Below are 12,363 nucleotides of genomic sequence, written 5' to 3'. Positions count from 1 at the left end.
AGAACCTTCCAAAAAATGCCAAACCATTTTTTGAGAAGGGAACAGGAGACGAAAGATAGTCTCGCCACCTCCCTGTCTCATCAGAACTGCTTGGAAATGTGTGCAGGCTTTTAATAACGCCCCATCTTATGATGGATTTGTAGGCTTTTCTCGGGTCAAAAAAGGACCTGTAGAGAGCATGTGTTTGCTGCAACAACGGTGAAACACGAACCCAGAAAACTGATTTCATCATGTATCTGGAGCGAAGACCCTTTCCCACAGGAAGTGGTCCAAGAAGTCATTGCCAAACCCACCATGGAGAATAGGTTCTCCAAAAGTGGGGCATGTCCTCAAAGAGGAAATCGTCATTAGAACTGCACAATTTCTGACCGTGACCATGACCACGGTTCCTCAAATGGTAGCCCAGCCGTAAACCACCTTCCAGATGGTCTCTCAACAGCTGGTAGCTAGTCACCTGCGTTTAATCCAGGATTTGAAAGGCACTCGACCACCTTTCGGCCCTACAAAGGTAAGGGCCCAAAAAGAGGATACTCTGGAAACCCCCTAAGGGTGGAGGAGGACGCGGTTACGGAAACAAGTCCTCAGGAACCTCTAAACAATGAGAGGTTCCAGGTAGGAGGCAGACTTTTCCACAGGATCGTTTGTCCTTCAATCCCTGGGTCCACAGCCAAATTACGAATGGACTTGGTTGGAAAAGGAACAAAAAATCCACCTTATTTTTGAAATTTTTCCCAACAATCCACTCCCTTATTGGAAGAATATACCTCAGAACTCTTGAACAAGAAGGTAATGAGAAAAGCGAAGTCCATCAAAATTTCAGGGAAGGCTGTTTTGTGTTCCTAAGAAAGACTCGGACAAACCCAGAATCATTCTAGACTTGTCTCCACTCAACAAGTTCATCGAGAACAAGTTCCGTATGCTTACATTGCAACACATAAGGACCCTTCTCCCAAAAAGGGGCGTATATAGTCTCCATAAACCTGGCAGATGCTTACTGGCACCTACCAGTCAGTCGCCTCCTCTCCTCCTACCTAGGATTCAGGCTACAGAAGACAAAATATGTCTTCACAGCCATGCCCTGTGGACTAAACATAGCCCCAAAGGTACTCGCAAAGCTAGCGGACACGATCGTCCAGCACCTACGCTCCAAAAGAGTACAAGTAGTAGCATACCTGGACGATTGGCTGGTGCGGGCAGCATCCAAGACTACTTGTCTGCAAGTGGCTGGAAAGGTGATCCAGTTCCTGGAACACCTGGGCTTCAAGATCAATCGCCAGAAGTCTCGCCTTTCTCCAGCTCACAAGTTTCAATGGTTAGGAATCCATGGGAACTTTTGGTCACACCACCTCTCCATTCTATTAAAGAAGAGGAGAGAAATGGCAGCATCTGTCAAAGAGACTAATCCAACACAAGAGGATTTCAAGACGCCAACAGGAAAGAGTACTGGGTTCTCTCCAATTCGCAGTAGTGACAGACCTGGTGCTAGAAGCACAGCCAAAGGATGCATCAGGAGTCTGGAGAAGATACGCATCAAAAGCTCGAAGAGATCAACAAGGTTGACACCAACCCGATTGCGCACGCTACTAAGGCCGTAGTCAACGAATAAGAGCCTAGCACAGACAATTCTCTTGCAACCACCACAAACATCAGTGGTGATACACACGGAAGCCCCCCTGGAAGAATGGGGAGGCTTTCGCATGAAATGAAAGGGCAAGAAATTGATCATTCCAGTTCAAAAAACTTTCACATCATCATCTTGGAGGCTAAGACAGTCCTCCTGACGTTGAGGAGACTATCCCCTCGCAGAACAGTCCATATCAGACCGGCCCTCAACAACGAGGTGATAGTAATATGTCTAAATCGACAAGGCTCGAGTTCACCTCACATTAATCATGTGATGTTAGCCATCTTCCGCCTGGCAAGGAAGAGGAAATGGCATATATCAAGCAGTTCACCTTCAAGGGTTCCGCAATGTGATGGCGGATGCTCTATCCAGGCAAAAGCCGATAGAGACAGAATGGTCCCTAGACGCAGACTCATTCTCCTTTATTTTCGATAAAAGTCCCGGAACTGCAGATCGAACTCTTCGCAACGAGCGACAACAAGAAACTACCTAGTTATGTAGCCCTTACGAGAACCTTAAGCAGAAGCGATGGACGTCATGTCTCTCGACTGGAACGAATGGAATCGAATTTATCTGTTTCCACCAACCAATCTCCTGCTAAAAGTCCTCGACGAGCTAAGATCCTTCAGAGGAACAGCTCCTGTAGTGGGCCCCAAATGGCCCAAAAACAATTGGTTTCCTCTAGTTCTAGAATTGAAACTGTAGCTGTTTCCTCTGCCGTACCCAGTTTTATCCAAACTGGTGCAGAAGTCAACTGTTACATTTCACCCTCGAGAACCAACATCCTGAATCTCATGATTTTTTTCGTCCTAGCAGGGAACAAAAAGTTTGGGATCTCGAAGAATGAGGCTGACTTCATTGTAGAGTACAAGTCAAGTCCAACCAGGAGACATTGTGAATTGTCTTGGGAGAAAAAGGGTAAACCATGTGAAAACAAGGGGACCAACAGAAAAGTTCAACAGGTTTCTGTCTCTCTTTCTTCTTTTACCTATTTGAACAAGGCCTGACTTCCACTACGATAACCACGTGTAAGTCGGCTCTGACTAGACCTCTTTTATACACCTTTGAGATGGACCTCATAAGCGAAACCTTCCTTAAGGTGCCAAAGCATGCACTAGACCCAACCCGGCAACCCCTCCAAAGCCCATTACATGATCGTTGGTCAAAGTCTTGCACTATGCTTCGAATCTAAACAATGAGGATTGTACTCTAAAGGAACTAACACAGAAAGTCAATTTTCTGTTCGCAATAGCTTCAGGGGCTAGAGTTAGTGAAATAGTGGCCCTATCAGGGATGTAGGCCATGTTCAGTTCACAGAAGAGGGAGAACTGAACCTTTTCCCCGATCCTACTTTTCTCGCCAAAAACGAGCTGCCCACCAAAAGGTGGGGTCCTTGGAGAATCTGCCCACTGAAGGAAGATGTCTCTCTATGCCCAGTAGAGTATCTTAAGGTCTATCTTCGTAGAACTTCAGACCTCAAGGATGGACAGCTCTTCCGAGGCGAAACCTCAGGATCAAAATCTATCCCTAAAATAACTGAGAGCAATGCTCACCTACTTATTCGCAGAGCGGATCCTGACAGCTCACCCGCAGGTCATGATCCTAAGAAAATTGCTTCTTCACGGAACTTCTTCCAACACTATATGAAGCAAGTACATGAAATAAAACATGTGGTGGCAGCGGGTAATGCTAAAAAACCCGTCGTCTAAGCACTACGACGAACAGTGAACTGCTTTGGGACTCTCCAGTGCATCGGATGCATGGGTACATTTACCCTCGAGTGCAAATCACAACAATGATTAACACACTGTTCCATATAGGTGCATATCTGACCGATAACACCAGTGCCGAGTGAACGTTGCGTCACGGTGTTCATGCATTTCCAAAATCTGTACGAATCAGTCAAATTAGGTTTTACATCTCCATTGAGTTGCATCATTTCGATGAAATTACATATTTTTTCGATAAGAGAAAATATGGACCCTGATGTGTTTTCAATTCCGGATTAGATTCATACCTGATTGTAACTACATTTGATAATCTAGTTACAAGGTCAAATATTAAACGTATATGCGTCTTATTGCTGCTATCTCAGTTAGACGAATAAAGCATACTAGAGTTTTAATTAAACCCTAGAAGGGGCCAACTTGAAATCAGAGTACATATTTCCAAGGGATGAGAAGGGTAATCTCTGAGATTTACCGTCCGTCCCTAAGGAGATACAAACTTTGAATCCTTATAGTCGAAGTCGACACTTTCCCTACAGGGGGAAGGAAGCCATAAGCTAGTTCCAAGCTTAGTGGATATGACAAATAACGGTAATGTCATATATAAAGGTCTAGGAGACCATATAAGGAACTCATTCAAAGTAAAGGCACCTATACAAACCCACAGATATAGTACTTTCAAGTTAATTCTCTGGTAAGCTTCCATCAGCACGACATGGGTGAGCCCAAAAAATGGATTTTAAGCAAAGCGAAAAATATTTTTGGGTGAGATAGCCATGTTGTCCTGATGGACCCACCCTTCTTTCTTAAAATGACCCCACCCGAAACTACTCTATCCGCGGCTATTCCTGCTTAAATGCAACAAGGAATGGTGGGCTGTAGCAGTACAGGAAGGGGGTCCATCGGGTACCTTGATAATGGCTCCCCTTCGTTCGCCACTCTTCCCCCTCAAAGAATAAGATCTATTCGGGGTGAAGATTGCTATGTGTCGTATAAAAAAATACGTCCCCTGATTTTATGCGATATCCTTAAAGATATATTAATGATACTCGCGCCAGGAGTTAGAATTATGGAGACCTGTGGTTAATTCTCTGGGAGTATCACTGTAGCTGAATATCCCTTAGAAAGCTGCCTAAAGGAACCTTCCATCAGGACGACATGGCTATCTCACCTAAATAAGGGATTTTGACGTAGGAAAAATCTATTTCTGGGCGAAGGACCTGTGCCGCCCAGTGAATAAGCTCCATTTAGCACTTATTCTTAGGTAATTTACTGCTAAATATACCAGAGAAAAAATGTAAAGGAGTGCTAGGTTAACTAGCTCGCTCACCTATTGGTGTCGGTATAAAATTGGGCGTATATTCCAGAGGTCCCGCACTATTTAGATTAATCCACGACAGAAAACCCCAATAGAGGAGAGCCGTTCAACCTCACTCGGTACTACTAACAATGCATCCGCTCAGAACCCAACTCCTTAGCACCCAAAGTTTGGGGACTCCAAGGGAGAGGAGCTGGGAGGGTTCACTGGGCGGCACAGGTCCTTCGCCCAGAAATAGATTTTTCCTACGTCAAAATCCCTTTTCTGGGCTCGAACCTGTGCCGCCCAGTGAATCTATACAAGAGAAAAATGTCACCAAACTTGCAAAATAAAGGAAAAAACATAAGCGTAAGGGAAATACAGGATGCTTTAATCAGAGATGAGTACCAAAAACAATTATAAGGGTATCTTAAATATGAACATAAATCCAATAAGGTAGGTATAATAATGCCGTGAGTGATAATATATACAGATACTCAGGAGCATAAAATTTACAAATATAATAACAGTATTCAGGTGCGAGACCAACGAATACAATAGGGTATAAATGAGGCAGGTAAGAGGGAGAGATAAAGAGTCAAGGCATTAACCTGTGAGTTACTTGGGAGTAACTACGCTCCCTGCGGCTACTGTAGAAAATTTTAGGGCTTCCAAATGTTTAAGGTAGTGTTTCTTGAACACTGACGGTGATTTCCACCCTGTATACCTGGAAAGGTCTGTAAAATTCATGTGGTGAAAGAAGTTCACCGAGGTGGCAACCGCCCTGATATCATGTGCAAGAGGAAAAGAGTCAGGGTTAGCTTGTTTAATAAAATACAAAATTTGTTGCCTGATCCCTTTAATAGTAATGGTACCGCCTTGTTCTCTAACGAATAGAGGCCCCGAGGAGTTAGAGGAGGTCCGGGATAAATAAGACCTAAGAGTAGTGACAGGGCACAGCGACGGATCTTGCGTGAGGGGAACAATTTTCCAGGAGGTCCATCTGTTTTGAGGGTCTTCATTCTTAGCCAAAAAGAATTTGTTAGGAGAAAGAAGGACCTCTCCTGAAGGCAGAAAGTCAATATGACCCGGGTCTCTCGACAAGGCTGCCAATTCAGAAATTCTTGCCCCGGAAGCCAAGCTCACCAGGAAAAGTGTTTTCCTGAGAAGGGGCATGTAATCACAAGAACTGTTAATGGTATCAGAAGCCAATTTGAGTACGTCATTAAGGAACCAGGTCACCGGGGTAGGACGAGTAACCGGTTTCAGTCTGGCACAAGCTTTCGGAATTGAAGCTAACAAAGAGTCGGTTAAGTCTATGTTAAAACCCACTAGGAAGATCTTTTTCAGAGCCGATTTAATAGTGGTGATAGTATTGGCTGCCAGACCTGATTCTAATAAAGATCTAAAGAAAGTGACTGTAAGGTTCAAGTTCATACAGTTCACGTCTGAGTCTATTAAAAATTTTGCCAACTTTTTAACTGCAGAGTCATACTGGCGGATGGTGGAATCTCGTTTATCCGATTCTAGGAACAAGGTGTTTTGAGGATCAATATTGGCACCATGCATAGCCGCAAACTTCATAAAGTCCATAAAGTTAGGGCGCTCTGAATGTTTGAGAAAGCGTACACAACGCGTGTTTGTACTATCTGAGACAGAACCGGATTGGGTATCGGGTAAGGGTATAGTTTCAACTCCCGCAGGAGAGGATACCAGTTGCTCTTGGGCCAGTTGGGTGCGACCAAGGCTACTTGTCCCTTGAAGGATCTCAGTTTGTCTAGAACTTTCAGCAAAAGATTCACCGGGGGAAAGAGATAAATCTTTTCCCAGTTGTCCCAATTCTGTGACATGGCGTCTGTGGCGTAAGCCTGAGGGTCTAGATTGGGAGCCACATATACTCTCAACTTGTGGTTGGATTCCGTGGCGAAAAGGTCCACTTGGAGACCGGGAACCTGAGAGAGAATCCACCGAAATGACTTTAGATCGAGTGACCATTCCGATTCTAGAGGGGAGGTCCGGGACAGGGCGTCTGCCACTACATTCCGGACTCCCGCCAGGTGGACAGCTGAAAGATGCCAACGGTTCGAGGCTGCTAGGGAGAATATGGCTACTAGAACATGGTTCAGAGGCCCTGACTTTGACCCGCCTCTGTTGAGGCAGCGGACCACCACTTCGCTGTCGAGGACCAGACGAAGGTGTTGTTTCTTGGGAAGAGCGAGACGTTTCAGGGTTAGAAGAACTGCCATGACCTCTAGCACATTGATGTGAAAATGGCGGAACAAGGGAGTCCAAAGACCTTGAACTTTCTTGAGCTGAGAATAGCCGCCCCAACCTGATAAGGATGCGTCTGTGTGAATGATTAATTCCGGAGGCGGAAATCGAAGGGGAACTGACTTTGACAGACTGTTTGCTCTTGTCCAAGGAAGAAGTCTTTCCCGTAGAATGGGAGGAAGGCGGACTTTCCTGTCCCGGAGCTTCCGGTTCGCCCTCGAACGCCAGACACGATTGATATTTTTCAATTTTGCCTTCAGAAGAAGATCCGTCACTGAGGCAAACTGAAGGGACCCCAGAATCCTCTCTTGGAGTCGTCTGGAACTTACTTTGTCTTTGAGAAAGCGTTTGGTGTTCCTTGCAATCTCTAACCTCTTGGGTCTGGGAAGACACAGAGTATGAGATATAAGATCCCATTGCAGGCCGAGCCATTGGAACTTCGATTTTGGAAGAAGACGGGACTTCTTGAAGTTGATCTGGAAGCCTAGAGATTGAAGATAATGGATGACTTTGTGAGTGGCTTTTAGGCAATTTTGGGAGGTGTCTGACCAAATGAGCCAGTCGTCCAGATAGGCTACTACTTGAATCCCTTGATTCCTGAGTTCCTGAACAGCGACTTCTGCTAGCTTTGTGAAGATCCTTGGGGCGATGTTGAGCCCGAAAGGCATCACCTTGAAGGAGTAACTTTTGTCCCCTAAGCGAAAGCCTAGGTACGGACGGAAGTGTCTCGCTATCGGGACGTGATAGTAGGCGTCTGTAAGATCGATAGAGGTGGTGACGGCCCCACGGGGAAGTAAGGTCCGCACCTGCGAGACGGTAAGCATTCGAAACTTGTCGCATTGAATGGACAAGTTGAGAAGGGATAGATCTAGAATCACTCTTCTCTTGTCTGAATCCTTCTTCGGGACACTGAACAGCCGACCTTGAAACTTCAGATGTTTCGTTTCTTGTATGGCGTTCTTTTGTAAAAGATCCTGGACAAATTCGACCAGGTCCGGAGTGGAATGTTGACGAAATTTGTTCGGAGGAGGAGGTCCTTGAATCCAACTCCACCCCAGTCCCTTGGAGATGATACTGAACGCCCAGGGACTGAACCTCCATTTGTTGCGGAAGGCATAGAGCCTCCCCCCTACCTGCTGCACCTCAGTATTGGTTTGAGGAGTTGCCTCCACGTCCGCCTCGGAAGTTCTTTCCTCTGCGAAAGGCTCTTCCCCTGCCTTTGTTCTGGTTAGAGCCACGGTGGTAGCCTCTACCTCTACCATAACTCTGGGAAGAGCTATGAGCCTCGTAAGACTGGTTAAAGGCAGGGGAAGTGGCGGAGGCACCAGAAAGCTGGCTCTTAGGTAGCAGAACGGTGACATAGTCATCCGAAGGAGCCCGAGAGGTGGAAGGCTGTGCAGGGACAACAGAAGATGGAGGAAGAGGCAGCCGGAAGTTGGATGAAGCACTCTGTTGTTGCCTGAACTGGGTGGAGGTATATGGTCTAAGCTTCTTCCTACCCCGGGCTTGATAATTTGCGGGGTCATACTTGCGTTTAGGGGTCAAACCCCAACGGGCTTTAAGGCTCTGATTAACCCTAGTGGCCTCCGCCAAGACTTCCTCTACGAGATCCTCGGGGAAGAGATTTGAACCCCAACAGGAGGACCGGATGAGTTTATTAGGTTCATGCCTAATCGTCGCCTCAGCTAGGACATGCTTGCGACATCTGCGTTTAGCAGTAGCGAAGTCATACAAGTCATAATATAAAGACTGTAACGTAGCCTTGTTGAGAGACTTAAAAATACTCTCCGTATCGTAAGTCAAGGCTATCGACTCCGTGGATGTGGCCAGGTTTAGAGTACGGCCCACACGTAGGCGGGAATCATATTCCTGTTTAATGAGGGATTCCGGAAGACGGGGAAGCTTCTCACTAAACAAGACTGAGGCACAGTCTGCTGCAAGCTTGCCGGAGGTAAAGGTGGTATGGACGTTGTCCCAACACTCAATACCTGAGGGAAGAAGGAGGGAGATTGGATCCACCTCTCGGATGGGAGGCAAGGGCTTCTCCTCCAGAGCATATTGAAAGGCAAGCTCTGCTACCTTATTGACGCATGGAGTCAAGGTGTTCTTGTCCATTAAGAACATCGTAAAGGAGCTTTTATAAGGTGTCAGCATGGTGTTAGTGCAGCCGATGTCATTCAAAAATCTGGCCCAAACAGATTGGGCTTGCTTCTTCGGGAAGATGACCGTCTCTTTGGGGACCTTGTCTAATCGAACTAAAGCTTCCTCGGTAAGCCTGGCATAACCATGAAATGGAAATGCCAGACCAGGAGGAAAGAATTCAAAGGCCCTCCAGAGTCAACATTCCGTCTGAGAACGGGGAATGAAGAGCCATCCGCCAGGGGTTGTTCTTGGCAAACGGCGGGAGCTTAGAGGCATCCGGGATGAGAGAGCTTTGGACTCTCTCCGGAGCTCCTTGCTCTAAAGCCCCAATTCTCTGACCGAAGTTAGAGAACATCGTGTCCATCCTCGACTGCATCTCCGAAACCAACTTTGCCTGCATCTCCGACACGATGCGAAGCATGGCTGATTCGGAAAGGCCCGGGCTAGCAGCAGGAGGGGCGGAAGAAACTCCCGGGTCGTGAGACTTAGAGGAGGAACCAGAGGTCTTTGAAGACGGGTTCGTACAATGTTTAGAGCCATGAGAAGTCTTGTGAGGCTTGCGAGCTTTGGGTAAGGTCCTTGAAGTAGACTTATCCTTAGGGGGAACCGGGTGTGAACGTTGAGACGAATCACGGTCCCCAGAAAATCCAAGAAAAGAAGAGCGATCAGAAGAAGAAGAAAGAGCGGGGCTGAGGATAGGAATCTCAGCGCCGGACACACCTGCCTCACTTACCACCCTACCTGTATCCGGCTCGTCTAGCAACATTGGTTCGACGTCCAGGTTCATGGAGGCAACATTGTCCTCCAGACCTCCGGGGGCGTCCGATGGATCTTGCTCTGGGTCGATGAGACCCGTTATAGTGGCATCAATGTGGGCAATGATGGGAGCTGCCACATGCCTAGCCACAGCAGCTGAAGACTTGGCGTTGGGGTAAACCATGGTGCAGTAGTCCTCAGATAGGACGTACAGCCGCTTAGACTTCACATTCCGGGCAAACCCACCAACCCACACCTTCAGTGTGGCCCGAGCCGCAGACTTTTGCTCCGGGGATGCCTGAAATAATAGTGGGAATTATAAAAGGGAAACTCCCAATGGTCCTTCAAGACCATAGATATCTTACTAATAGTAAATTAAATAAGAAGGCAATAAAGCCGACGGGACTCACCGAGTCAGATCCAAGGGTAGTGATGAGGTCGAAGCAAATCACACAGTTATCCGGGTGCCATACCACAACGTCTTCCAGTTGAACCCCACAAGGGGCGTGAGATCGGCAGACGGAGTGGCCACAAGGCTGGTGCAGAACAGCTGCACAGGCCGGCGTCAGACAATGCACCATCTATAAAAAGAATAGTATATGAGAAACTGTAATTCTCTTAAGTAGGGGCGGGTCCGGAGGACCCGGGCCTAACATAGGTCAAACACAAGATTAGAGCTTAACTGTACTATTCTTTAAGTAGGGGCGGGTCCGGAGGACCCGGGCCTAACATAGGTCTAACACAAGAATAGAGCTTAACTGTACTATTCTTTAAGTAGGGGCGGGTCCGGAGGACCCGGGCCTAACATAGGTCTAACACAAGATTAGAGCTTAACTGTACTATTCTTTAAGTAGGGGCGGGTCCGGAGGACCCGGGCCTAACATAGGTCTAACGCAAGGTTAGAGCTTAACTGTAATATTCTTACATAGGGGCGGGACCGGAGGTCCCGGGCCTAAACATAAGTCTAACTTGAAACTAAAGTATAGCAATCCATTCCGGTCAAGCCGGGAGCATAAAAAAAGGATGCAATAACAAGGAATTAAGACACATGGTGTCTGATTTCCCGGGGCGGGGTAGACCCCGGGCCGGGAAATAAAGGTATATCCAATACCAATTCATTTAGGGACTCCCGGGTAGTGATCTGTCATATATAATCATCATAGGAAATGTTATAAAATAATAGGGGGGCGGAACTGTAGCTAAGAACCGCCAATCAAACCCGGAGGGTTTCGTATAACATAAGCCAGAATGAAAAGTGAATATAAAATAGGGTGCACCGGGATCCAACTCTGTTGACCGGTGGCCAACCAGACTAGACAGAGACGAACCCGCCGGGCCACCCGGAGGACAAAGTCCATAAACACTTAACTACCCCCTCTAAAAGGAGGGAAGGCAACGGTCCCTTAGTGGAGGGGGGGGTAGCCTAGCCGCCCACCTAGCTAGAGGGGGAGCGTGGGGGAGGATCACGTGATACGAGGCAGCAGGGCTACCAACTGACGATCCCCAACCAGACAGATCAAACGGAGTAATGGCACAAATATTCATTATAATAATAATAATAGCGTTAAATTATATGAATAAACACATAGAAAATTTTTGGGCAAGGCATGCAACATAATAATTAAATCACAAAAGACACACCTAATGGCTAAAAATAACATTGCCGCCTTAGCACGAAGGTCTGCAGCCATAACGATACGTAAATGATATCGGCCCAAAAATTGAACCACGAGGATTCTAAACGCTAAATAATGAATATTCACAATAACAAATAATATTTGATAATAAAATAATACACATAGTAACACCGCAAGTGAAAATTAAAAGCTCTCAAAAACAGGAGTACCAACTGTAGTGAAATCAAGCAAGATCGGTATGAACGAAGAGAATAAACTCCTATAATATAAATATTAAACGATCTAGGTTGCTCAAAACACAGTAAAACCCAGCTTGGTACTTAACTTAGACGGTGTCTCCTGGGAAACCGACGAAGAAGCCATAATTCAATGGAAAATAACCAAAAATCGAGAGCACACCAAAAATGCGGGTTACTTTACTCGTCGTGCTAAAAGGAGTGAGGTTCTGAGCGGATGCATTGTTAGTAGTACCGAGTGAGGTTGAACGGCTCTCCTCTATTGGGGTTTTCTGTCGTGGATTAATCTAAATAGTGCGGGACCTCTGGAATATACGCCCAATTTTATACCGACACCAATAGGTGAGCGAGCTAGTTAACCTAGCACTCCTTTACATTTTTTCTCTGGTATATTTAGCAGTAAATTACCTAAGAATAAGTGCTAAATGGAGCTTATTCACTGGGCGGCACAGGTTCGAGCCCAGAAATAGATTTTTCGCTTTGCTCAAAATCTGTTATATATTAATATATATATATATATATATATATATATATATATATATATATATATATATATATATATGTACATATACATCTATATATACATATATATATGTAAATATATAATATATATATAAATATATAATATATATATAAATATATATATATATATATATATATATATATATATATA

This window comes from Palaemon carinicauda, chromosome 2, assembly GCF_036898095.1.
Source record: "Palaemon carinicauda isolate YSFRI2023 chromosome 2, ASM3689809v2, whole genome shotgun sequence".
In the NCBI taxonomy this organism is placed as follows: Eukaryota; Metazoa; Arthropoda; class Malacostraca; order Decapoda; family Palaemonidae; genus Palaemon; species Palaemon carinicauda.
This window is presented reverse-complemented; position numbering follows the sequence as displayed.